The 26,444-nt window shown below is 42.8% G+C and overlaps 2 pseudogenes; both read right to left on the minus strand.

The window, feature by feature from the left end:
- Positions 1-6,251: 6,251 nt before the first annotated feature.
- LOC136322245 (large ribosomal subunit protein eL21-like) lies at positions 6,252-23,145 on the minus strand (annotated as a pseudogene).
- Positions 13,494-13,588, minus strand: LOC136327377 (U6 spliceosomal RNA; annotated as a pseudogene).
- Positions 23,146-26,444: the final 3,299 nt, after the last annotated feature.

Below are 26,444 nucleotides of genomic sequence, written 5' to 3' on the forward strand. Positions count from 1 at the left end.
GACTGTCTCTCCCTGTTTCCAGCTTCAGAAAAATAAAAAATAAAAAATAAAAAAAAATAAAAAAATAAAAAAAACTTAAAAAAAAAGACTAACTTGGACAATATAAAACAACATGAGTGGAGTGTTGAGGATTTAAAAACAAGAGTAAATAAGCAATCTGTGGTAGGGGCTGTTTGTTGCCACCTGCTGTTTATTCTCTCTTTTCTCCATTAGTAAGAGAACTGAATTACATATTGCGCTACATGTCGCCGCCTAAAAGATTGCATTTTGAAGGACTCTTTTACAAGAAGAAATGAACAAAGTAACTAGATTTTGGCCAATGAAATATATTACTGTATATTTGACTTCCATGAAAGCTATTTAAAGGAAAATGACTCAACAGAGGCACGTGCCCTTTGCCCTTCTGCATCTCCTCCTTCACACAGCCTGGAACAGACATGATGGTTGGAGCTCCTGCCACCTATTGGGCCATGAAGTAATATCTTGAGAATGGAAACCATAAATCAGAATACTGGAACAAAAAGACAGGATTCTAGATTCCTGATGACTGTTGAGCTAACCCCATGTACTTCGCTACCAACCTCCAGAATTCTATCACATGAATGATAAATGAATTACTACTATCTTTAAGTCACTGTTATATTGAGATATCAGTTATATGCAAATAGACCTAAATCTAAATGTATACACTTGTAACATGTATACAGATGTTCAGAGTTCTTTTTTTTTTTTTTTTTTGTATTTTTCTGAAGCTGGAAACGGGTAGGCAGTCAGACAGACTCCCGCATGCACCCGACCGGGATCCACCTGGCACGCCCACCAAGGGGCGACGCTTTGCCCATCTGGGACGTCACTCCATTGCAACCAGAGTCACTCTAGCGCCTGAGGCAGAGGCCACAGAGCCATCCCCAGCGCCCGGGCAAACCCTGCTCCAATGGAGCCTCAGCTGCGGCTGCGGGAGGGGAAGAGAGAGAGAGAGAGAGGAAGGAGAGGGGGAGGGGTGGAGAAGCAGATGGGCACTTCTCCTGTGAGCCCTGGCCGGGAATCGAACCCGGGACTCCTGCATGCCAGGCCGACACTCTACCACTGAGCCAACTGACCAGGGCCAATGTTCAGGGTTCTTAGATACCTTTTCCCTCATTCCAGCCAAAGCATTTAGAATTAGTCAGTGTTGGCCTGTTGTAGCTGACTTGGAACAGTTTTGCATACCTTATACACCTTCTCTCCTGAGGGCACTTCCCCCAAGTCCTCTTTCCCTGGGTTCTGCTGTACATTGTCTACTGACATGTTTCCCTTCACATTGCTAGAGTCTTCTATTGTTCTATAAGCCCAAATAATCTTCTCATTCTGAAGAATACTAGCATCATTTTTTTTTTACAGTGACAGAGAGAGGGATAGACAGGGACAGACAGACAGGAACGGAGAGAAGAGAATCATCAATTATTAGTTTTTCGTTGTGCATTGCAACACCTTAGTTGTTCATTGATTGCCTTCTCATATGTGCTTTGACTGTGGGCCTACAGCAGACCGAGTAACCCCAGCGACCTTGGGTTCAAGCTAGTGAGCTTTTGCCCAAACCAGATGAGCCCACGCTCAAACTAGCGACCTTGGAGTCTCGAACTTGGGTCCTCGGCATCCCAGTCCAACGCTCTGTCTACTGCGCCACCGCCTGGTCAGGCTAGCATTTTTTTTTAAATGACATTCTCATTGTATTTCATGAATACTTTTAGTAAACCAATATTGTAATTGCCTTTGGTCACTTTCAGCAATTCTATCCTCATAGCCTCTTTTTAGCCTAATATTTACACTACTATCCATTGGACACTTTGGATATATATCAGGCAGTTCCTCCACTTACCTAAAAAAAAAGAGTCACAGATACAAACCTTTTCCCTGAAACATATGCATAGTAAGTAGTAACATCTATATTCTAAAATTGGTTTGACTTTGCACTACCATGATTAGCTCTGATTGTCTCTAAAGCAATGGTTCTCAAACTCAATCATGCATCAAGATCACCTACAGAGCCTGACCAGGCGGTGGCGCAGTGGATAGAGTGTTGGACTGGGATGTGGAAGGACCCAGATTCGAGATCCCAAGGTCACTAGCTTGAGCATGGGCTCATCAGGCTTGAGAAAAAAAAAAAAAAAAAAAGCTTACCAGCTTGGACCCAGGGTCCCTGGCTACAGCAAGGGGATACTCAGTCTGCTGAAGGCCCGCGGTCAAGGCACATATGAGAAAGCAATCAATGAACAACTAAGGTGTTGCAACAAAAAACTGATGATTGATGCTTCTCATCTCTCCGTTCCTGTCTGTCTGTCCCTCTCTCTGACTCTCTCTGTCTCTGTAAAAAAAAAAAAATCAAGATCACCTACAGAGGTTGCTAATCACCAGAAATTCTGATTAGATAGTTCTTGCGCCTGACCAGGTGGTGGCGCAGTGGATGGAGCGTCAGACTGGGACACAGAGGACCCAGGTTCGAGACCCTGGGGTGGCCAGCTTGAGCGCGGGCTCATCTGGCTTGAGCAAAGAGCTCACCAGCCTGGACCCAGGGTTGCTGGCTTGAGCAAGGGGTTGCTCGGTCTGCTGAAGGCCTGCGGTCAATGCGCATGTTAGAAAGCAATCAATGAACAACTAAGGTGTCGCAACGAAAAACTGATGATTGATGCTTCTCATCTCTTTCCATTCCTGTCTGTCTGTCCCTATCTGTCCCTCTCTCTGACTCTCTGTCTCTGTAAAATAAATAAATAAATAAATAAATAAATAAATAAATAAATAAATGAAAAAAAATAGATAGTTCTCAGGTGAAGCCTGCTGGTTGTGGTTGCTACTGCTACTAATTCAAGAACCATACCTAAGGACCACTACTCTAAACCATGGTAAGCAACTTGAGTCCCTGGGACACAGGCAGTCCACCTGCCAGATATATATACTACTTACAAAAATTAGGGAATATTTTATCGCTTCATATTCATTTTGAAATATCCCTTAATTTTTGTGAGCAGTATATATAGCCTACCCAGTAAGAGTTCAAGATGAAAAAACTAGAAGTGTTCTTGGGTTGCTACTTAGCATGCAAGGTTTAACATTAACATTCCATCTAACTGAAAATCTGCGACAGTTTTCTCCCTGACATTCTTCCAGTAACAACCTAAGTGGTAAGTGTAAAGCCAGTATCCATGGCCACCATCACAGCAGCCTGGCCCATGCAGGTTCGCATTGGATTCGGACAGTCGGTAAAGAAACAATGGAGCCAAAAGCTGATGAGCCATCATCTTTAATCCTAGCTTGCACCCAGCGGGCAAGTAAAAACACACACTGGGCTCCAAAACCCACTCATTCAGTGCTCACAAAGCTACTGACTTATCCGAGTTTCCTAGAATCAAAGGTTTCTAGCTCACCAGACTTATTCACCTCTGTTCCCCATCTCCTTCCTTCTCCCTGCACAAACTGTGCACAAACTGGCTTCTCACTCAGCACTTCACCATTTTGGCTGCTTCTCCTGGCCTCCTCCACGTGGCATCTCTCTGCTCTCTTCTCTAATGCTAATCTCAGGAACCAAGAGAGCAAGCTCCTGGTCTGCCCCGTTTTATAGTGTAGAAATCAAAACCTTTAATCCACTATACAAATAAAGAAGTCTCTGATACAAAGTCACTTATCTGAGGCATGATGGGATTGCACCACCCCCCACAACAAAAAGGGTGGGAAAGGCTTAGTCCTAAAACCAAGCCCCAGGCTACAAGGATCCTGACTGCCCACAGCCCACCCCAACACACATTAATATCACCTGGGCAACAGGCCTCCAAGTGGCCAGCGCCATCTTTAACAAAGTGAGCATAATATATTTTATCTGCCCAACATCCTCACTCCTGCAAGTGAGCCTGACTAAAACACAGATACTGGACTACCAGTAATAAAGCCTCATCTCCTAGCTCCTTGTGACCTGGATTTGTGACCTTGAACAATGCACTTCAGCACTTTCATCATTTTTTGTGTGTGTGCCTGTCAAATATAGAATGGAGAGTTAAAGTATAGTTATAATCTATAAAACGACAATCCTGGGAATCTCAGAGTTAAACTGAAGAAAGCTCTCATTGACTTACCATTATGTGCGAGAATGGAGTGTGGTGACTGGAAGTAGCCAAGTAGGTGACTTTATGTAGTCCCAAATTATCAGGTACCTTAAGTGATTTCCTCCCCAAAATGTTGTACTAGCTAATATGTTGGGGGTGGGGAAAGACTTTTAAAGAGAAATAATTTATGCTATTCTATTTAGCTTATCTACATACTATTTTCTCTTTGTGATGTTGCCATCTTACTCGGAATTCCCCATTTGTTTCCCAACAGAAAGCTTTATCTGGAAACTTATATAAATATTGAGAAGTAGGCTGCAGGGTGATGGCCCTCGGTGCAGCCAGGGAGCCTCTGGCCGGGCTCAGGAGCTGTGCTGTATACCCGGGGCAGCAGCGCGGTCTGATTCTGTGTGTGTAAAGGGCTCACTGTCTCCTAGGCGCTTTCACAACAGCCCTGTGAGCTGGGCAGGGTTTCCATCTAACAGATGAGAAATCCAAGGCTCCAGAATGTTAACTCACTCACCTAAAGTCATTACTCAATGGGAATAAACCACACATTAAGTCTCCTTTTTTTTTATTTCTTTTTCTTTTTTAAAGGGACAGAGAGAGAGTCAGAGAGAGGGATAGATAGGGACAGACAGACAGGAACAGAAAGAGATGAGAAGCATTAATCATCAGTTTTTTGTTGCGACACCTTAGTTGTTCATTGATTGCTTTCTCATATGTGCCTTGCCTGCGGGTCTTCAGCAGACCGAGTAACCCCTCGCTGGAGCCAGGGACCTTGGGTCCAAGCTGGTGAGCTTTTTGCTCAAGCCAGATGAGCCTATGCTCAATCTGGCGACCTCGGGGTCTCAAACCTGGGTCCTTTGCATCCCAGTCCCACACTCTATCCACTGCGCCACCGCCTGGTCAGGCTAAGTCCCTTTTCTGAAAGGTATTTTATAAAGGATATAACAATGGCTTGGAAGATTTTTTTTTAAGAGATTAGGAAAGGCTTAAATACCCTAAATATACCTCAGTATGACAAACATACCCCAGAAACTTATGAGCTCCCTGCCCCTCACCCCTACTCCACTGGCTGTTTGTTTTGTCAATACCAAACAATTCCAATGCCATTGGACACGCAGACCTTTGGTAAACTCAAAACATATTTTTCAGCACTGTTCATGTATAAGGTTCTATAAAAATGATAGATATCAAACTGTGAAGAATGTGAACTAATAAGTCCAGAGAAGACCCAATTGCAGGTAAAAAATGCTCAACCAAAAATAAAAAAAAGAGAGAGAAGGAAAAACCTCCCTAAAGGCACTAAGGAAAGGCCCAAGGCAGTTGGGATCTCGTGCTTGAGAGAGAAGTACTCTATGACTTTCTTGTGTTTTTTGTTCGTTTGTTTGTTGTTGTTGTTTTGGTTACAGAGAGAGTCAGAGAGAGGGACAGACAGACATGAAGGGAGAGAGATGAGAAACATCAATTCTTCATTGAGGCATCTTAGTTGTTCATTGATTGATTTCTCATATGTGCCTTGACCTGGGGCTCCAGCAAACTGAGCGACCCCTTGCTTGAGCCAGCGACCTTGGACTCAAGCTAGTGAGCCTTGCTCAAACCAGATGAGCCCACACTCAAGCTGGCAACCTCAGGGTCTCAAACTTGGGTCCTCCGTGTCCCAGTCCGATGCTCTATCCACTGCGCCACTGCGAGGTAAGGCGACTTACTTGTTTTTGATGGCATTAGCCTGAGGATAATCTGTGTAATTTAATTGTTGAAAGAATCTGAGGCCAGAGTTAAGGACAATCACAGCAGCTGGAAATTGAGAAGAAATACCCAGGAAAGGAAAGGGGTACGGGGCCTTCACCTTCTGTGGGTATGAACTCTTACCCAAGACTCTGACTCACTGTGAAGCATGCACATGTGAGCTTGACTGAAACCAGCCCGGCTAACACAAAGAGCAGAACTAAAATGTCAGCAGGCACTCACCAAGGGGAAGAGTGTTCACTATTTATGTTCAGCCAAGTTAACTGATTAAAAAATAATAATAATTCAATGCTCTTCAGAAAATCTAAAAGAATCTAACTCAAACTCTGATTCCAAAGAGTATTTTCCCAGCTGCTGCTATCTACTTCCTTATACCTTTTTTTTTTTAACCAATACAGTGAGGTCTTCAATTTATTTTTACACTTATCATGCCATGAATTCATAGGAAATGGGTTACCGCATCTCAGGCTCCTTCCCATTGGTTCTCACAAGGTGTGCTTCTCTGGGTGGAACAGGCTGACGCTTCAGCTGAACCCAGGGACCTTTCTCTTTGGCTTCCTCTCTTTCTGGTCATTTTCCTTCACATGTTTCAGGAAGCTATCTTGGCTCTTAGAGTGCTTAATATTCCCAATACGTACATTAATCCTCTTGGCAAGAATCTTGCTCTTAACTTGTTTGTTCACAACAATGCCCACCGCATGCTGGGTGACATTGTAGACTCTTCCAGTTTTGTCATGGTAACATTTGTGGGGCACTCCTTTTTGAACAGTGCCCATCCCCTGATGGCTATATCACCTTTCTTGTAGATTCGCATGTATGTGACCAGAGGAACAACTCCGTGTTTTCTCAAAGGCCTGGAGAGCGTATACCGGGTGCCTCTCCGCTTTCCTTTTGTGTTAGTCCTTTTGGCGAATTACTGGGAGACGCTGGTGGCCAGTCTGGCTGAAAAGAAGTTCTTTACAACCTTTTTAAGTCGTTTCTTCTCAGGCATTGTAGGTGGGAATGAGAAAATTAGCATATCTTTTTTTAAAAGTTTGGCAAAAAGAATCAAGGGTTTAAAATGTTGCCTAAGCTTTTGATCCAGTAATTTCCCTCTAGGATCTTATCTTTAGAGATAAGCAGACAAGCTTGCAAAGATATACGTAAAAACTTTTTTTTTTTTTGTAAAAACTTTTTAATAGTAGTACAGTTTTTAATTTTTTAAGTTGCGTAGTAACTACCCAAAGCTAAGATCCAAAAATTTGATAGAACGCTATTTTGAAATTTTTACCAAAATAGTAACACTAGTGGTTTTCTGAGTGGTGAAATTTAGAGTGAGTGTTTATTTACTATCTTCTTCATGCATTCCTCTATTGTTTATGTTAGTTTACAATGAACTCATATTACTTTTTAAATTAAAAAAATAATAATAATAGTTTTTTCTCATTATACATAGTAGTTATGTCCAATAAAGTTGCCACAAACACTGAATTAGCCAATAGAGGAAATAAAGGGTTAATTTCCTGTGAGCTTCTGGTCACATTTTTTGTATTATGTGTTTCTATTTAAAAACAACATTTTTCTTTTTTAGATTTTATTTATTCATCTTAAGGGGGGGCAGAAAGCATCAACTCCCATAAGTGCCTTGACCAGGCAAGCCCAGGGTTTTAGACAAGTGACCTCAGGGTTCCAAGTGAACGCTTTATCCACTGTGCCACCACAGGCCAGGGTAAAGACAACATTTTTATTTAATATATATTGTCAACTCATCAACATTGAATTCACAACAGCACTATAACTCATGCCCGAACAAAGCATATCTATATATGTATTTTTTTTCTGGAAGGCACATCATAGCTTTCTTGTATTCAGAAACTAGACAAGACTTCTACACTATGCTTGGAAGCCATTTTAGTTGGTAAATTCACCAACAAAAAGCACAAAAATGTGAAAAATGGCAATAAGTAGGCTACAAAAAAGAGAGTGGTTTACAGCATGAGAGTGCAGTGAGAAGGCAGTGTCACCACGTGTGTGAATATTGGATGATGCAAATTTTCCACAACAGTGCACACTATAATTTGGAACATATAACATGAAAATTCTAAAGTTGTAATTTTAGAATGTCAGAAAGTTAAAAACATGAATTAATACAAATATATCATGAACACATGCTAATCTATTTAATTCATTAAAAAGGGAACCAGCAGAATAGTGATGCTGGCCCAAAGAAGCACAGGAGAGACCTTGGAAGGCACAAGTATGATTTTTGGGTTATGATAACTTTTAGCAAGTAGCTGAATTCAAAATACCAAATCTGTAAAGAATGAGGATTGACTGTATAGCTATTTTCCCCGTTTGGAACTAAAATACAAACACTTTATTTTATGAACCTATATAAATTTTCCCTCAGGTATTGGCCTCTGAACTTTAGAAGACAGCAATGATTTCTCATTCACCACTACACACCAAATAGCTAGCTAAGTGCCCATAGTAAGTGCTTAATAAATGTCCTTTTCTATCAACCATTTCTCTGAATGACAAACTTCAGGGCATACAAAGTTTTGTCCTCAATCCTGTAGTAAAGTTCTGCTGTTTGGGGATCACTAGGTAGAAGGATGAGCCACTAGAGGGGACATCTGTCATTGTTTTTAGCTACCCAGCATCTAAAACTATCATCAGAAAACTCCCACATATAAGGCAAAGTTTACCTCCCACTTGAAAAGCTGAAAATGCCAGACCTGCTTCCTCTGCCTCACTTGCATCTAGATTCAAATTATGACCTAGGTTTAACCAATAAATTCAAAGCTTGTACATGAACCAGCAGGCTGCCAGCCATTTCCAGAAGCAGCTATAGCAACAGTCTTAGTGATGGTGGACAGCGTCCTTCTAGCGTCATAGCGTTAGCGGCACCAGCTGCAGTGTGTGTGTACGGTGGGACAGCTCTGTGACATGATGACGGGCATTGTCTCAGGTTGTGAAAGTCTCTGAGTTGGTTCTCTGACACCCTGAAAAACAAGTCCACTGCTCAAACCTAATGATTTACCCTAACATGTATAAGACTTCCTAAAATAGACCAGATGACACCAAAAGTTCTAGTTACATGGGAACAAAGGAAATTCTGTTTGGCTTAAGCAAAATAAGAAGTTTAGTAACCTACATAAGTTAAAACTCCCAGGGTAAATCAAGTAATGGGCATGCTAGATACAGAGGCTTAAGCTAAACATCAAGAACTCAACTTAGCCTGACCAGGTGGTGGCACAGTGGCTAGAGCGTTGGACTGGGATGTGGAGGACCCAGGTTCGAGACCCTGAGGTCGCCAGCTTGAGCACAGGCTCATCTGGTTTGAGCAAAGCTCACCAGCTTGGACCCAAGGTTGCTGGCTCCAGCAAGGGGTTACTTAGTCTGCTGTAGCCCCACGGTCTAGGCACATATGAGAAAGTAATCAATGAACAACTAAGGTGTCACAACGAAAAACTGATGATTGATGCTTCTCATTTCTCTCTGTTCCTGTCTGTCCCTATCTGTCCCTCTCTCTGACTCTCTGTCTCTGTAAAAAAAAAAAAAGAAAAAGAAAAAAGAACTCAACTTAAAAAAAAAAAGAACTCAGCCTTGCTCTTTCCATAGCTCAAGAAGAAAAAAAAAGACTGAATGGACACAGGATAGGTAAATAATATGTGCTATAGACATTAATATAATCCATATGGCTATTGTGGTGAAGAATGTAACAATTTAAGAAATTTTATAAAAGTCTCAATGATAAATAAAAATCTACCAGGCTTGCTTTACCATGAAAGGACCCATCTTCCTTCTGAGTGCATGGTAAGGTTCAAAACAGTACACTTTTAGCTATATACTACTTCCATGACCCACCATGCCCATGGCAGTAGGCTTCTAAAATTAGCCAAAGCTTTGTGACTTTGGATTACTTTAGATTATTGGCAAATGTTACCAAATGTGAAATCTAAAAGGAAAATGGTTCAACAATATATGAAGTTTCCTTTCTTTTTTTAAATATATATATATAACATTTTTTAATTTAATTTAATTTTTATTTTTATTTTTTACAGAGACAGAGAGAGAGTCAGAGAGAGGGATAGATAGGGACAGACAGGAATGGAGAAAGATGAGAAGCATCAATCATTAGTTTTTCGTTGCAACACCTTAGTTGTTCATTGATTGTTTTCTCATATGTACCTTGACTGTGGGCCTTCAGCAGACTGAGTAACCCCTTGCTCAAGCCAGCGACCTTGGGTCCAAGTTCGTGAGCTTTACTCAAACCAGATGAGCTCGCGCTCAAGTTGGCGATATCCGGGTCTCGAACCTGGGTCCTCCGCATCCCAGTTCGATGCTCTATCCATTGCCCTGGTTGGGCTGAAGTTTCCTTTCTTATTGATGGGGTGTGTGAGTGTGTGCGCACGCGCGCGTGCGTGTGCACACACATGAATGTACATGTTTGTATTTTCTTTAGTTTTTTGCCTCATATATCAGTGCTGTGGATTTTTGGTATCTTCCCAGATGGGAAGAAGCTCCTGAATCAACCATTTTACCTTCCACATCTCTCCTCCCAGTAGCCATTACTTTGGAGAGTTTCTAGCTTCAGCTACTTGAGTGAAGCAGTAAGACAAAAAGTAATGTGTAAAGTGAATCAAGACTTTCAGATTTAATCTGCCTCTGACTGTGACAGGGGGAGGGCCTCAGGAGAAATTGAAATGAGACACTGATTTTTGGCTCCTCCACAGTTTGTGAAGAATAAAGGGTTTTATTGAAAAATTATCTCACGGCCCTGGCCGGTTGGCTCAGTGGTAGAGCGTCGGCCTGGCGTGCGGGGGACCCGGGTTCAATTCCCGACCAGGGCACATAGGAGAAGCACCCATTTGCTTCTCCACCCCCCCTCCTTCCTCTCTGTCTCTCTCTTCCCCTCCCGCAGCCAAGGCTCCATTGGAGCAAAGATGGCCCGGGCGCTGGGGATGGCTCCTTGGCCTTTGCCCCAGGCGCTAGAGTGGCTCTGGTCGTGGCAGAGCGACCCCCCCGGAGGGGCAGAGCATCGCCCCTGGTGGGTGTGCCGGGTGGATCCCGGGGCGCATGCGGGAGTCTGTCTGACTGTCTCTCCCTGTTTCCAGCTTCAGAAAAATACAAAGAAAAAAAAGAAAGAAAGAAAAATTATCTCACTGGGTAACTCAGTTGGTTTGAGCATCGTCCTGAAGGACACAGGTTGCCGGTTTGGTCCCTGTTTGGGGCACATACAAGAACAGATTAATGTTCCTGTCTCTTTCTGTCTGTCTGTCTGTCTCTCTCTCCATTTCTCTCTTTAAAGTCAATAAAATAAACATTTAAAAAAATAAACTATCTCCTCCACCAGGTTGCAAGGGATTCAAGGACTTAGCTTGAATGTTACTGTCTGTCTCTACAGCCTTCAGCAAAGTGAGGGACTAACGGATGATGAACTCTGACTCCGAGTACTTCAAAGCAAGTGGAAACATAAAACTGGTATATGAATAACCAAGATATAACACAGAGAATATTTTAAAAAGGGCTTTGGGATTTCAAAGAAGGAAGCAATTTCATGCAGCTGAATGGACAAAAAATCTTTACTACAGAAGTAGCTTTAAGAGAAGGAGAAAGGAGAGGGCTGGAGCTGGCGTCAGGAAATGCCAAGCAGAGAAACCACGAATAAAACAAGCCAAAAAAGAGTGACTTTTTTGTTTTTTTCTCAACCACTGACAACCAAAATAGGAGAGGACATTCTTTGTTTGGAAAAAATACTTTGATAAATTACTAGAATTAAGGGTGAGAACTTCAACTTCCTGGTGATCACATGGCCCAAGCAAATATCATGATCCCTACACTTTACTGAGTGAGACAGAGGGAATCAGACACACAGCCAGGTTGGAGGACCAACGCCCTGAGCCATACACCCTCCCTATTACACTGGAATACAGTAAGCATTTTGGGAAATTGCAAGGAGTTTAAAGGGGATTATCTTGAAAGGGTAATGCTGGGATTACCTAGGCATGTCATGGAAGACAGCCTAAAGGCATATGTAGGGTCCATATCATAAAGTGCAAAATGCTGTAATGTAAAATTTGGGTTGTTTTTTTCTGATGCCAATAGCCTCAGACCATGGCTCTTTTCAGTAACGTCCCTACTATGCACTCTTTTCCTTTTTAAGAAAGATCCTCTGTACACTTTACCCAGTTTCCCTCAACAGTAACATTTTGCAAAACTATAGTACAAAATACATTCAGGACATTGGCATTGGTACAGTTCAATGATCTTATTAGATTTTTCTAGTTTTGTGAGTGTTATGTGTAAGGTATTTTTCCCCGCCGAGAAGGAAGGAACGGGGCCGAGCCGCAAAGTGTGGAATAATAAACGGCTTTATTGAGTACAGAGCGCACACCCCATCCGGCAAGGTTCCCTGGCCCCTAGGAAAGATGGAGGCCAGAGAAGTTGCACGGATTAAACCCTGTGGGAGATATTTAAAGAGTCCCTCTAGGGAAGTGGAGCTACTATGACGTGGTAAAATTTCACTGGCTGGCATACGATCGCTTCTTTCCAAATGGTTCCTGGGAAGCTTCCTTTGGCGGGCTTGATTGTGGGCGGTCCTAGCCAAAGTGGGCGGGTCTGAGTTCCTACGTGACCATCCCTCTATCCACCGACCTTACATTATGTGTGTATTTTGGTCTATACAATGCTATCACATGTGTAGATTTGTGAATCCATCACCACAGTCAAGATATTAAAGAGATCCAGCACCACAAGGATACTTCATGTTGCCTTTTCATAACTATCCCCACCTTCCTGCCATGCGGGGTCACCCCAACCCAACTTCATTCCTAACCCCTGATAGCCAATAATCTGTCCTCCATTTCTAAAATCTTCTCATTTCAAAAATGTTATATAAGTGAGATTCTACAGCATGTAATTTTGGAGAAGTGAATTTTTTCACTCAACATAATTTCCTTGTGACTCATTCAAGTTCTTGCATGTGTCATCCCATTATTCTGCTGTTGCTAAACAGTATTCTAGGGAAGGAGTACACCACGGTTGGTTTAACCAGTCACCTGCTGAAGGATCTGGGTTGTTTCCAGTTCTGGCCATCACAGATAAAGCTACTTTGAACACTTGTGTACGGGTTTTTTATGAACATAAGTTACCATTTATCTGAGTTAAATGCCCGAGAGTGCAATTGCTGAGTCATATAGTAATTGGATGTTTACTTTTATGAGAAATGACAGCTGTGTCACTTTATATTTCCACTAGCCATGTTTGAGGGATCCAGTTTCTCCACACCCTTACCAAGCATTTGAGTGACAACATTTTTTTGTTTTAGCCGTTTGACAGGTATATAGTCAAACTCGTTGTAATTTTTATTTGCTTTCCACTGATGGCTAATGATGTTGAACATCTTTTCATGGGTCTATTTGCCCCTTATATTTCCTATTTGGTGAAATAGCTGTTCATGCCTTTCCTTATTTTCTAAATGAGTTGTCTGTATCTTTACTCTTGGGTCCTGAGAGGATTATAGATACATGTCTTTTGTTGGATATGAGGCTTCCATATCATATTTCCTAGTCTATGGATTATCTCTTTACTCTCTTCACGTGAGCTTTCATAGAACAAAAATTTTAATTTCAATGAGTTCAGATCCTCAAAACTCTTTTTTCCCTTAAAAAATTATATATATATATATATATGGAATGCTTCATAAATTTGCATGTCACCCTTGCCATGCTAATCTTCTCAGTAACGTTCTCATTTTAGTATATAAACTGCTGAAGTGAGGCCCCCCCTTTTTTACTTTTTTTTCCAAAGAGTTTTATAGTTAAAATTTTATGTTCAAGTTCATAACCCATTTTGAGTCAATTTATGTATTAGGTTGAATTTTGTTTAGCTCAAGTTTCATTTTTTTTGCTAAGGATGTCCCATAGCTCCAGCCCCATTTATTGAAAAAGCGACTCTTTCCAATATTTATATCAGACAAAACAGACTTTAAAGCAAAGGCTAAAATAAGAGGCAAAAAATTATAAAAAGATCAATTCAACAAGATTGAATAAATTTTGTAAATGTTTATGCACACAACATAGGAGTACCTAAATATATAAAACAAATCTTTTTTTTTAAGATTTTTACTTTTTTTTAACTTTTTTTTTATTATTCATTCTAGAGAGGAGAGGGAGAGACAGAAGGAGAGAAAGAGAGGAGAGACAGAGAGAGAGAGAAGGGGGGAAGGAGCTGGAAGCATCAACTCCCATATGTGCCTTGACCAGGCAAGCCCAGGGTTTCGAACTGGTGACCTCAGCATTTCCAGGTTGACGCTTTATCCACTGCGCCACCACAGGTCAGGCTATAAAACAAATCTTGATGGACATAAAGGGAGAGATTGACAGTAATACAGTCACAGTAGGGGATTTTTAACATCCATTGACATCAATGGATAGATCTTCCAAACAAAAAATCAACAAGGAAACAACAGCCTTAAATGACATATGAGACCAGATAAATTTAATTGATCATTTTAGAGAATTTCACCCCAGAGCAGCATAATATACATTTTTTTCAAATGCACACGGAACATTTTCTAGGATAGGGCACATGTTAGGACACCAAAAATGTCTCAATAAATTTAAGAAGGTTGAAATCATATCAAGCATCTTCTCCAACCACAATGGTATGAAACTAGAAATCAAAAGGAACCCTCATGCACTGTTGGTGGGAATACAGACTGGTGTAGCCTCTGTGGAAAGCAGTATAAAGTTACTTCAAAAACTTTAAAATGGAACTGCCTGTGATCCAACAGTTCTAGTACTGTGAATATATCCAAAGCAATCTGAAACACTGATTTGAAAGAATATATGCACTCCTATGTTTACTGCAGCATTATTTACAATAGCCAAGATTTGGAAGCAGCCCAAGTGTCCATCAACAGATGAGTGGAATAAAAAGTGGTGGTACATTTACAGAGTGGAACATTACCCGCCATAAAAAAGAAAGAAATCTTACCTTTTTTTTTTTTTTTTTTTTTTTTTTTTATTTCTGAAGCTGGAAACGGGGAGAGACAGTCAGACAGACTCCCGCATGCGCCCCACCGGGATCCACCTGGCACGCCCACCAGGGGCGACGCTCTGCCCACCAGGGGGCAATGCTCTGCCCCTCCAGAGCCACTCTAGCGCCTGGGGCAGAGGCCAAGGAGCCGTCCCCAGCGCCGGGGCGATCTTTGCTCCAATGGAGCCTTGGCTGCAGGAGGGGAAGAGAGAGACAGAGAGGAAGGAGGGGGGCAGGGCGGAGAAGCAAATGGGCGCTTCTCCTATGTGCCCTAGCCGGGAATCGAACCCGGTTCTCCTGCATGCCAGGCCGACACTTTACCGCTGAGCCAACTGGCCAGGGCTAAATCTTACCTTTTGCAACAGCATGGATGGACCTGGAAAGTATTATGCTAAGTGAAATAAGCCAGTCAGAGATGACAAATACCATATGCTTTCACTTATATGTGGAATCTAATAAACAATCTGGCCCTGCTTAACAAAGCTTAAAAGCAAGACCCAGGCCTGACCTGTGGTGATGCAGTAGATAAAGCACCAACCTGGAACACTGAGATTGCTGGTTCAAAACCCTGGCTTCCCTGATCAAGGCACATATGGGAGTTGATGCTTCCTGTTCCTCCCTCCTTCTCTTTCTAAGATGAATAAATAAATAAGTAATAAATAAATAAATAAATAAATCTAAAAAAATTTTTAAGGAAAGCTAGACCCGTAAGCATGACAAAATTTCCAAATAACATAACTGTGTCCCAGAACAAAGATCAACAATATTTATAGTACTGTATTATATAACACTTTAACAAGATAAATACACAACATCTGGCATTTGATGGAAAATTATCAGGCATGCAAAAAAGTAGAAAAAAAATGATCCAAAATGAGAAGTAAAATAATGAATCAATAGGAACAGATTTAGAAATTATATACATGATATTAAGGGACAAGGGCATTAAAACAGTTACTATGTGAAGAACTCTACTGCTATGGTCTGAATGTCTTCTCAACATACGTATGTTGAAATCCTATTTCTCAATGTGATGGCATTTGGAGGTACCCTTTGGGAATTGCTTAAGTCTTAAAGGTGAAGTTCTCACAATAGAATTAGTGCACTTATTAGAGAGATCTCACCCTGGCCTGGTATCTCAGTTGGTTAGAGCATTATCCTGACATGCCAAGGTTGTAGGGTCTATCCCCAGTAAGGGCACATACAAGAATCAACCAATAAATGCATAAATAAGTGGAACAACAAATCTCTCTCTCTCTCTCTCTTAAATCAATCACTAAATAAAAATTATAAGCCTGACCAGGCAGTGGCACAATGGATAGTGCATTGGTCTGCTGAGAACCCAGGTTTGAAACCCTGAGGTCACCAGCTTGAGCACAGGCTTCATTCGACATGAGCGCGGGATCATAGACATGACCTCATGACTGCTGGCTTGAGTCCAGAGGTCACTGGCTTGAAGCCCAAAGTTGCTGGCTTGAATCCAAGGTCACTGACTTGAGCAAGCAGTCACTTGCTCTGCTGGAGCTGCCCCATCCCCATCAAGGCACATATGAGAAAGCAATCTATGAACAACTAAGGTGCCACAATAAAGAACTGATGTTTCTCATCTCCTTCCCTTCCTGTCTATCTGTCCCTGGCTGTCCTTCTCTCTCTCTCTCTCTCTCTCTTTCTCTCTTTTTTGTACATGCACTCGTACACATGCACTAAAAATTAAAAAAAGAAAGAAATCTCACAGAGCTCTCTTGCCCCTTCTGCCATGTGAGAAATTTGCAACCCAGAAGAGCACCCTCACCCAACTGTACCAGCACCCTGGTCTCGGACCTCTCAGACCATGGGAGATAACTTTCTGTTGTTTATAAGCCACCTGTCTGTCGTATTTTGTTATAGCAGCCCAAACTGACTAATAAGACAGCAGCCTTTGAGTGTCTTTGACTTGAATACACTCACACTGCTAAAGCATATGCCTACTTCAGCTGGCCAATGATTTCAAGCTATTACATGATAAAATGACCAAGTTACTGTCACGATGGAACGTCAGCCTTAGGCAAGGTGTCAGGGAGTTTCTTACCTTCAGTTATGGTTTCAACATAGGAATCCCTCTTCCACATCTTATCATGATCACATTCCAGTCTCTACCTTTTGTCTGAAGGGACTACAGACCCCACAGTGCCTGAGATCTGGAGCCCTGAGCTTACTCTGCCCCCTCAACCCCATCCTGCCATGCTCTGGGAAGTCCATCACTTGACTGAGCCCAATGTCTCCTTTCACTCTCCTGCCTTTCCTGCCTCGCAGGGGCCCTAAAGCCTCTAGCTCATGCCCAGTTGCCTGTTTCCAAGAAAAGAAGCCCTGACATCAACTTCGTATTTTTCAGGTCTCTGGGAATGTAATGGTCTTTATAGCATGTGAGTCTGTTGCTTGGCTTTCAAGCACTCAACTTGAAAACACATTTCTAAGAACATGTTATGAACGAAAGTAGAGACTGCCTGTACCAGAAATGAAAAAAAACTGCCCAAGGGTGGCATAATAAGAGACATATTGTGTTTGTTCATCAGGAGAAATCATCCTGAGTATACCATAAATAAATCAACCTGGTTTTATTTATTTTTTATTTTGAGAGTATGTTGATGAAAGCTGGGGACAGTGAAACAAGGAAGGGCTTAGGGCAGAGGAGTAACAGGAGAGAGCCCAGGCCGGGCTGCTCACGGGTCCCTGGAAAGGCAGAGAGAAGGGGGCCTTGGGGATGGGTTCGGAGTTATCCCAGGACAGGCTGCCGCTGCCCAGTTCTCCCCTGGTTGCGAGTTTCATTGGGATCCTTACATATTAGGAGATGCAGGCCTGCGCCGAGGGGGAAGGGAGGGGAAGGGAAAGGCGTGGGCATGCTGCCTGGAGCAGGAGCCAGAGCATCCCACCTGGCTTTAGAAGAAAAAAAAGCCCTTAGCATTATTTGTAATGTTTACTGCCACTCCAATTTGCATTTCAAAGTAGGGTTGGAATGAACAAGGTTTGACTAGAAGAGTAGTTCCAGTGAGTGTTTTGTCATCCCTCTGACCAACACACTCACAAAATACCAACGTATTTGCAAAATCTTAGCCGGGAAACAGGACACCATTCACATGCACACACAGGACCTACACATATTTACACATTCATGCCTTCCTTTTGCTATTCTGATTTCCATATAGCTTTCTGGGTAGAATTTGAAATGATTACAGAAAAATCATTGCTCTGAACAACCTCTTGAAAGAAAAAATACAATCACCACCCCCAAGAGTTTGGCTGCGGATTCAGATTTAGTCCTCCCCAAACGAAGAGCTCAGTGCTCACTACAAATGGCAAGGCAGTATGTTTTGTCTGCACTGAGTAAACCCAAGTGCCCGTTAGAATCCCAGTGGAAGCAGCTACCAGATTTACGCACACAGTCTGGCTGTCCTACCTCTAGTGGCAGGGGTGGTGGCAGGTGAAGGAGAGTGAAGCTCAGTGCTTGACCTCAAGGCTCTTGTAAAAGAAAAGAAGGGGGAGGGGGAAAGCCCAGTGGATGCTCCCTACAGGTGTGCAGGGGATGTGAACACAGACTACACATCACTTGAAAATATATAGTTTGAGTTGGACCTGTGCAAATGGTAAGATAAAGGATTTCATTTTAAAGATTAAGGACAATCAGGCCAATGTGGGAGTTTGTCACAAGTCATACTGGGTTCTCAGGTAGAGCAGCGACATTCTTTCCAACAGCTAGCTTAAAATAGCCAATAATTGCACAGGGTTTTCTGCCCCACGCAGCACCTGGATCATTAAAAAGCTGTGGACTTCTGTGAATCTGGGGGAACTCGGGGATGGGGAAAGGATTTGTCAACAATACAAACTCATAAAGAGAAGGTGACTAGTAATTCACATCAAACCCTTTCTAGGTACACACTGTGTCAGAGGAGAGCATTGTCCTGAACACTTTCTACTTTCTTTCCCCCAGAGGAAAATAAAAATGGGCCTGCTTCCTGCTGCCTTCTTCCCAGCTCCTGCTCATGTCCTTAAAGGACATGGAAGTACAAGGTGTTCTTATAGTGAGCTCTATGAATATATGAGAAGGGGCCAAAGCCATCAGGTCAGCAAGTGGAGCTTCCACAGGTCCCTTTCTTTTTTTTTTTTTTTTTTTTTTTTTACAGAGACAGAGAGAGAGTCAGAGAGAGGGATAAACAGGGACAGACAGACAGGAACGGAGAGATGAGAAGCATCAGTCATTAGTTTTTCGTTGCACATTGCAACACCTCAATTGTTCATTGATTGCCTTCTCATACGTGCCTTGACCGTGGGCCTTCAGCAGACCAAGTAACCCCTTGCTCGAGCCAGCAACCTTGGGCTCAAGCTGGTGAGCTTTTTGCTCAAACCAGATGAGGCCTCGCTCAAGCTGGAGACCTCAGGGTCTCGAACCTGGGTCTTCCGCATCCCAGTCCGACGCTCTAGCCACTGTGCCACCGCCCGGTCAGGCCACAGGTCCCTTTCTAACACCAAATTCACACTCTCTCCACAGTCTCAAAGGCCTCTACAAGCTGCCCTCGCTGCCCTCAGGTACTCGCTCAATCACCGAGACAAACCAAATCAGAACCTGGGACCTTCTACCCAGAGTGTTCCCTTCCCCCACCACCTCCACTTCCTTCAGTTGCCCTCAGTCAGTATACAGAATGCCTGTATCCTGGAGAACGCAACATCAGTCAGCAACCCGATGCTCCTGCAAACTTGTTTTAAAAAGTGATGTTTAGGGAGAGCTGGAGTTGATGCATTAAATAACAGCTGCCACTTACCGAGCCTCACCTTGACCAGGCACTGTGCTAAGTGCGTACCAAGAATCCTCGCATTTCAAACCCCAAAAAACCCTTCAAGTTTTCCTGATCCTCAGGTTTTCCTTTTTATTAATATTTCATAACATTATAAATGGACTCAAATAATTTGTAGGAAAAGGAGAATAAACAAATAATTTAAAATTAAACACAAATCATATTTTCTTCATCAGGGTAAAAACAAGATATCATTAAATCTTGAAGGAAATCACCTAACCCTCGGTGATTTTCAATACACACGGTCTGATTTACAAGTTGTTGTTGTTTTTAAGCTCCATGGAGGATTCTGATACCAAAATTGTATACCAATAACTCATTCCAATTACCTTGTTTTATAAGAAACTAGAAGGAGAAAGATAGTCTAACATGCACTGAATGCCTACCAATTTGCTACCTGCTGATCTGACTTAACAAAGAAGAACTAAAAACAAGAACATCGGGGGATTTTCCCAAAGTGACATAGCTGGTCATAACAGAGCCAACATTAGGATTCATGTTTCTTTTCTCTCTTTTTTTTTTTCTGAAGTTGGAAACGGGTAGGCAGTCAGACTCCTGCATGCACCCAACCGGGATCCACCCAACATGCCCACCAGGGGGCGATGCTCTGCCCATCTTGGGGTGTTGCTCTGTTGCAACCAGAGCCATTCTAGCGCCTGGGGCAGAGGCCACAGAGCCATTCTCAGCACCCGGGCCAACTTTGCTCCAATGGAGCCTTGGCTGCGGGAGGGGAAGAGAGAGACAGAGAGGAAGGAGAGGGGGAGGGATGGAGAAGCAGATGGGCGCTTCTCCTGTATGCCCTGGCCAGGAATCGAACCCAGGACTCCCACACACCAGGCCGACGCTCTACCACTGAGCCAACCGGCCAGGGCCTCTTTTTTTCTTTTTTTTTATAATTTTTAAAAATTTTTATGTATGTATGTATGTATGTATGTATGTATTTTTTACAGAGAGAGAGAGTGAGTCAGAGAGAGGGATAGATAGGGACAGACAGATAGGAATGGAGAGAGATGAGAAGCATCAATTATTAGTTTTTTGTTTTTGTTTTTTTGTTTTTTTTTGTTTTTCTGTATTTTTCTGAAGCCAGAAACGAGGAGAGACAGTCAGACAGACTCCCGCATGCGCCCGACCGGGATCCACCCAGCACGCCCACCAGGGGGCGAAGCTCTGCCCACCAGAGGGTTATGCTCTGCCCCTCCGGGGCGTCGCTCTGCTGCGACCAGAGCCACTCTAGCGCCTGGGGCAGAGGCCGAGGAGCCATCCCCAGCACCCGGGCCATCTTTTGCTCCAGTGGAGCCTTGGCTGCGGGAGGGGAAGAGAGAGACAGAGAGGAAGGAGAGGGGGAGGAGTGGAGAAGCAGATGGGCGCTTCTCTTATGTGCCCTGGCCGGGAATTGAACCCAGGACTCCCACATGCCAGGCCGACGCTCTACCACTGAGCCAACTGGCCAGGGCCAATCATTAGTTTTTCATTGCACGTTGCAACACCTTAGTTCAGGGGTCTCAAACTTGCGGCCCGCTGAACAATTTTGTGCGGCCCGCAGACTAATCCACGAAGTTCAAAATATTTTGGATAAAATTAAGTAAGCCTAGGGGCCTACTTGTATTTTTCATTTCTCTAGCATCCTAGCTAGATATTAGCTTAGTTAACAGCAGTTGTGATGCGAACTACAGTTTCTGGTCGTTTTGTGACACTGAGTAAACTGCATGTACGATTGTGCTTGTTGTACTGATTTTTTTGTTGTTTTCAACTGCAGTGAGAAAAGTGTTGCGTAACAGTTGCCTTTTGTAGACCTAGTGCGGCCCGCTGAACGGCTGTGATCTTGCTCTGCGGCCCACATGCTGAGTTGAGTTTGAGTCCCCTGCCTTAGTTGTTCATTGATTGCTTTCTCATATGTGTCTTGACCCCCATTGTGCCACGGCCTGGTCAGGTTCTTTTTTTCTTTTTTAAGATTTGTATTTATTCATTTCAGAGAGGGAAAAGAGGGTGGGGGGGAGGAGCCAGAAGCATCAACTCCCATACGTGCCTTGACCAGGCAAGCCCAGACTTTCAAATCGAGACCTCAGAGTTCCAGGTCAAGTCTTTACCCACTGTGCCACCACAGGTCAGTCCAGGACCCATGTTTCTTAACACCTAGCCCCAAATTCTTTCCTCTACCTAACTTAAAAAACTAATTCCTTAGCTAGCATAGCCTTTCACATAGATGATCACATTTAACTTTTGCAAGAAAAAGAAACCACAAAATAGGTATATTATTGTTACTCTTTTGTGTAAATGAAGAAAGTTGAGGCCAATAGATATAATTAGCCAAAAGTCATCTTGCTAGTACATAGCAAAAGCAAGACTTCAATCCAGATTTTTTTTTTCTATTTTAGAGCTAAATTTTAATAGAATGTGAAAGTTTGAACTCTTACACTTTAAACAAATAAAACTTTAAAAGTTACTGATTGGTTCAAAACAGTTTTATTGACAAACTAATCTGTAACAAGAAATTGGCATTGAGAACAAAGGCAACCCCCACTTCTGAGCAAAGTGTACACATTACAGAACAGAAAGAGTTCGTCCGCCCTGCGCTAGCAGAGCCGCACACACACGACACACTGACAGCTGCAGGGGAGAAAGACCGGCTTTTTACTGATGAATGATGCCATTTGGGAGAACGGGAAATTAATGCTCAAAAGCCCAAACTCCCTGATGGTGAGTTCGGGTTACAGATTACACAGAGTAAAATCACAAGGCATCGTGAGTTAGGGGTTCAGGTTCATTCTGAGAGATCATTAAAAAGATCATTGGTTGGAAGTGGGATGAGGTTAATAAATCATTTCTTCAGGTATTGAGGGCAGTTCTGAGGTCTGTTCCAGTGTCCATCTGTCTGGTTTCATGGAAAAGTAGCCAGGCCGTGGTTTCCCTTAGGGCTCAGGAGCTGAAACCTAACTTATGTCAGATGTTGTCTTTAGCCTGCCAGAGGTCCAGACTGCAGACCATTTGTCAGGTCCTGGCTATTGTCTTCTGCTGCCTGGAGGTTGCTGACTGTCCAGGGAAAAGGCTAGGTCTCTGAGGGAGGGAGGGAGGGAGGGAGGGAGGGAAGGAGGGAGGGGGAGGGAGAGGGAGAGAGAGAGAGAGAGAGAGAGAGAGAGAGAGAAAGTGATTTCTAGAGCTAGGATTTAAAGCTAAATTTAATCATCAAAGTCATAAGGACCCTCAGTTTCAGACAAAGTTTCCAACGGGGACTAGGGCAAGGAAGAAGGAGTTCAGACATTTACAAGAGCAGGCATTTCCTCTTTTCCTTTTTGACAAGAAGTCAGAGAGAACAGCTGGAAAAGCTTCATCAGATGCCATCTGGAGGCGTTGCTGTGGCCGAGCCCAGCACCCCAGGTGTTTCACAGCACAGAGCTCCCAGCCTTGGCTAAACCTTGAGGACTGGTGATGGCAGGCAGCCTCTCCCGCAGCTCCTCAGGCATGTCCGTCATCCTAAGGTCCAGTTCGGTTCCCACTAGGATGATGGCAGTGTTCAGACAATGGTGTTGCACTTCAGCACACCACTCAGCATGCACATTTTCAAAAGATGCAAGACTTAACAAAAGAAAAGCAAACTAAGAATATATGTTTGCAGATAGGAGAGGGGTGGTGATCTGTTGCCATCTTTGAAGGGGTTTAGAGCATACCTCCCTAAGGTTGGCGCTTTGGCATGTGAATTATTTTGAGCTGAAGGCAATTGAGCATCTGGAGGCTCCCAAGAAACTTCTACTTCTCTGTTAAAGAATTTAAATTGTAGGCCTTGCCACTAATAGGGGTGATTACCAGAGATAACATTTCATGACCTGGGATAGGGCAGGGCAAACACGTCATTACTGAACATCTGCTCTTCTGATCGTCCTGCACTGACTCTGAAGTCCTAGGTGCCTTACCTCATCCTTAGCTCAGAATGCCCTGAAGACCTCCTTTTAACTCTTTGTCTCTAACCTCTCGTGTATGTAGGGCCTCTGACTCTCATGTGTGGATGGAAAAGGGACTCTGTAATAAATCTGACCTAAGATAACCTCACAAGGTGATCTGTTGATAAAATCCTAACTGGGCATGACATGGTGGGTAGTCATATCCCAGGCCCGTACAAAGATTTATCTTTTCCTTAAGCAAGCCCTGTCCACGTTCTTTACACACCTTTGAATTGCCAGAATAATTCTCTTTCTTTAGATTCGCTCAGAGACATAGCCAGCCTCAAAGGATCTTGCTAACTATCCTGGACCTTGCTTTCTCCCACCTGCATATATACTCTTTCTTGCGTTCCCTCCTTCATTCCAAATAAAAGAAACTGCTAAACTGTCTTTCTCCAGAGCAGCTGCAATCTTGCTTCCCAGCATGTCATCAAGTGGCTCAAATAAACTCGTAAATATTCTCCACAGGTTTGAAGTCCTCACATAGACACAGTTGTGTGCAGGTCCCATACACACATACATAATTAAATGTGGTCATTTTTCTCTTGTTACTCTGTCTCATTATATCTGATTATTAGACTTGCTGAGAAAAGTTCAGAGGATAAGGGAAAGTCTTCCTCTTTCTCATCTTCTTGTCCAGCTGTACCCGTTAGCCCACAGTCACTAGTTTTCCTTCTACCATAATATGAGCCAAAGATTTGTCAAAAACAGTGTGGATTTAATTTAGTTTAATTGTGTCACTGAGAATGAGTAGTAGTCAAGTTTTACCTACAAGCCCGCCCCCCCCCCCCTACTTGATGGCCTGCACCTGGGCCTCCGCGATGGCGTGCTAGGTTCCAGGAAGCTGTGCAGGCACCTCATCCTCTGCAAACTACAAGCCAAGGTCCAGCAGTGGCTACCACCCATATCTCCAGAACTTTAATTTCTCCATTCTCTGCCCCAAACTCAATGGTTCCTTTCTCTAAGTACAAATGTGCAGGTCTCATGCCCTCTTTTCTACCTTTCATTGATATTTCATTATGTATTGCATCTCGTAACTTCTTATTGCAGCTTCGCGGTGTTAGTTTTAAATTCCTACGTGGGCTGCAAGGCAGAGAGGAAAGTCCATGGGTTCTGGAATCAGATGGCCTTGGGTTTTAATCCTTTCTCTCTTCCCAGTTGCTAGTTTTGAAACCTTGGACAATACCAATAATTGCTAACATTTATTGAGTACTTACTAAGTTCCAGTGATGTTAAGACCTTAGTATGTATTAACTCATTTAATCTTCAAGAAAGGAGGTAAAATCAATTAACATTCTCATTTTGTGGAATAAGGAATTAAGAGAATCCGTTTTCTTATGTGTAGAGTGATGATAGTCGCATACAATTCACCAGGTTCTTATGAAATGGCATGGACAAAGTGCCTAGCACTATGCCTAGAACACAGGAATACTTTTGTCACCATTCACTGCTTCCCCTTCACCTTTCCTCCTCGAGCACAGAGACCACATCTCCACCACTTCTGCCTTCCTCCAGAGTCAGAGGGAGTGGTGAGCATGTAGCAGAGACATGAAAGTGCTATCAAGTCAGGTTAACAGACTCAATTCTCCTTTAACTTCAGCTTAACTTCCTTTACACCTGTTGGGCAAATGAGTTTGTAAAGTATGATTTTTGAGTTTGCTCACTTTTACTGTTAAAAATGGCGCTGCCCATGTGAATGGTGCTGCCCAGGTGATACTCCTAATTACCTTCCTGATTGGGAAGGGCCACTCACTGTTATACTAATGTTGGCTGGAGGAGAGGTTTTGGCGCCAAAGAAAGGAGCAGGAGAGAAGAAGAAGAAAGCCATTTTTTTTTTTTTTTTTTTTTTTTAGAAAGAAGCCAAGATGGCAGGGTGCTGAGGAAGAAACAAGTTGTGCAGAGAGAGAGGTGTGCAGATGGGGAACCAGAGGTGACAGACTGGTGGGGGCCTTTGATTCTAGGAAAAACCAGATGAGTCAGTGGCTTTCGGAGCCCTGAATGGAAAGGGAAGTGTTTTCCCGCTGTGTGTTTACTCGCTGGCTGGTGTGAGGCTAGAATAAAGGAATGGCACACCAATTTTTGGCTCCACTGTTTCTTTACCATCTGCTCAAATCTAATGGGAACCTACAGGTGAATGGCCATGATGGCAGCGGCCCCTGGCCTCACAACACCCCAGATACCAAACATACAGATGCTGACCTTTGTCCTTTTCTCTGACTGTAATAAACACAGCTGGTGAAGCAACTACATCTCATTGGTAAAAACAGCTACTTGATATGTTCTACTATTGAATAAGAAATTGACTAAGAAAAACTCACATCTGCACTGGATAATGACAAGATGCAAACAAGATGTAACGCAGTGCTATGTTAACCTGGCCACAAAAGGAATCACCTGGGAAGCTCTTTAAAAATATTGATGTCTGGTTCTACTCTAGAGATTCTGGTCTGAAGTGAGGCTTCAGGTAGTTAAAAATGCTTTAGTTAAGAAAAAAAAAGCTTAAATTCTACAGATGACTCTAACGTGTAGCCAGGATAGCAAATAACTGTTACCTTAATACATTAACAGGGTACTTATATACATGAATGGGAAATCCATATTAGCCAGTCAAATTATTTAGGTTTGAAAATCTGTGTTCCTACAGATGATATCATTTAGACTAGAACCAAATAATCTATCATTGTGCACTAACTATAAAGGAAAACTGAAATATATATATACATATATGTATACATATATATACATATAATATATTTATATGAAAAAGAATAGGGTCAACAAATTTGTGGCTGCCCCTTCCTGTGCCCACAATCACAGCACTCTTCTCCACTCAA

This window comes from Saccopteryx bilineata, chromosome 2, assembly GCF_036850765.1.
Source record: "Saccopteryx bilineata isolate mSacBil1 chromosome 2, mSacBil1_pri_phased_curated, whole genome shotgun sequence".
Classification (NCBI taxonomy): domain Eukaryota; kingdom Metazoa; phylum Chordata; class Mammalia; order Chiroptera; family Emballonuridae; genus Saccopteryx; species Saccopteryx bilineata.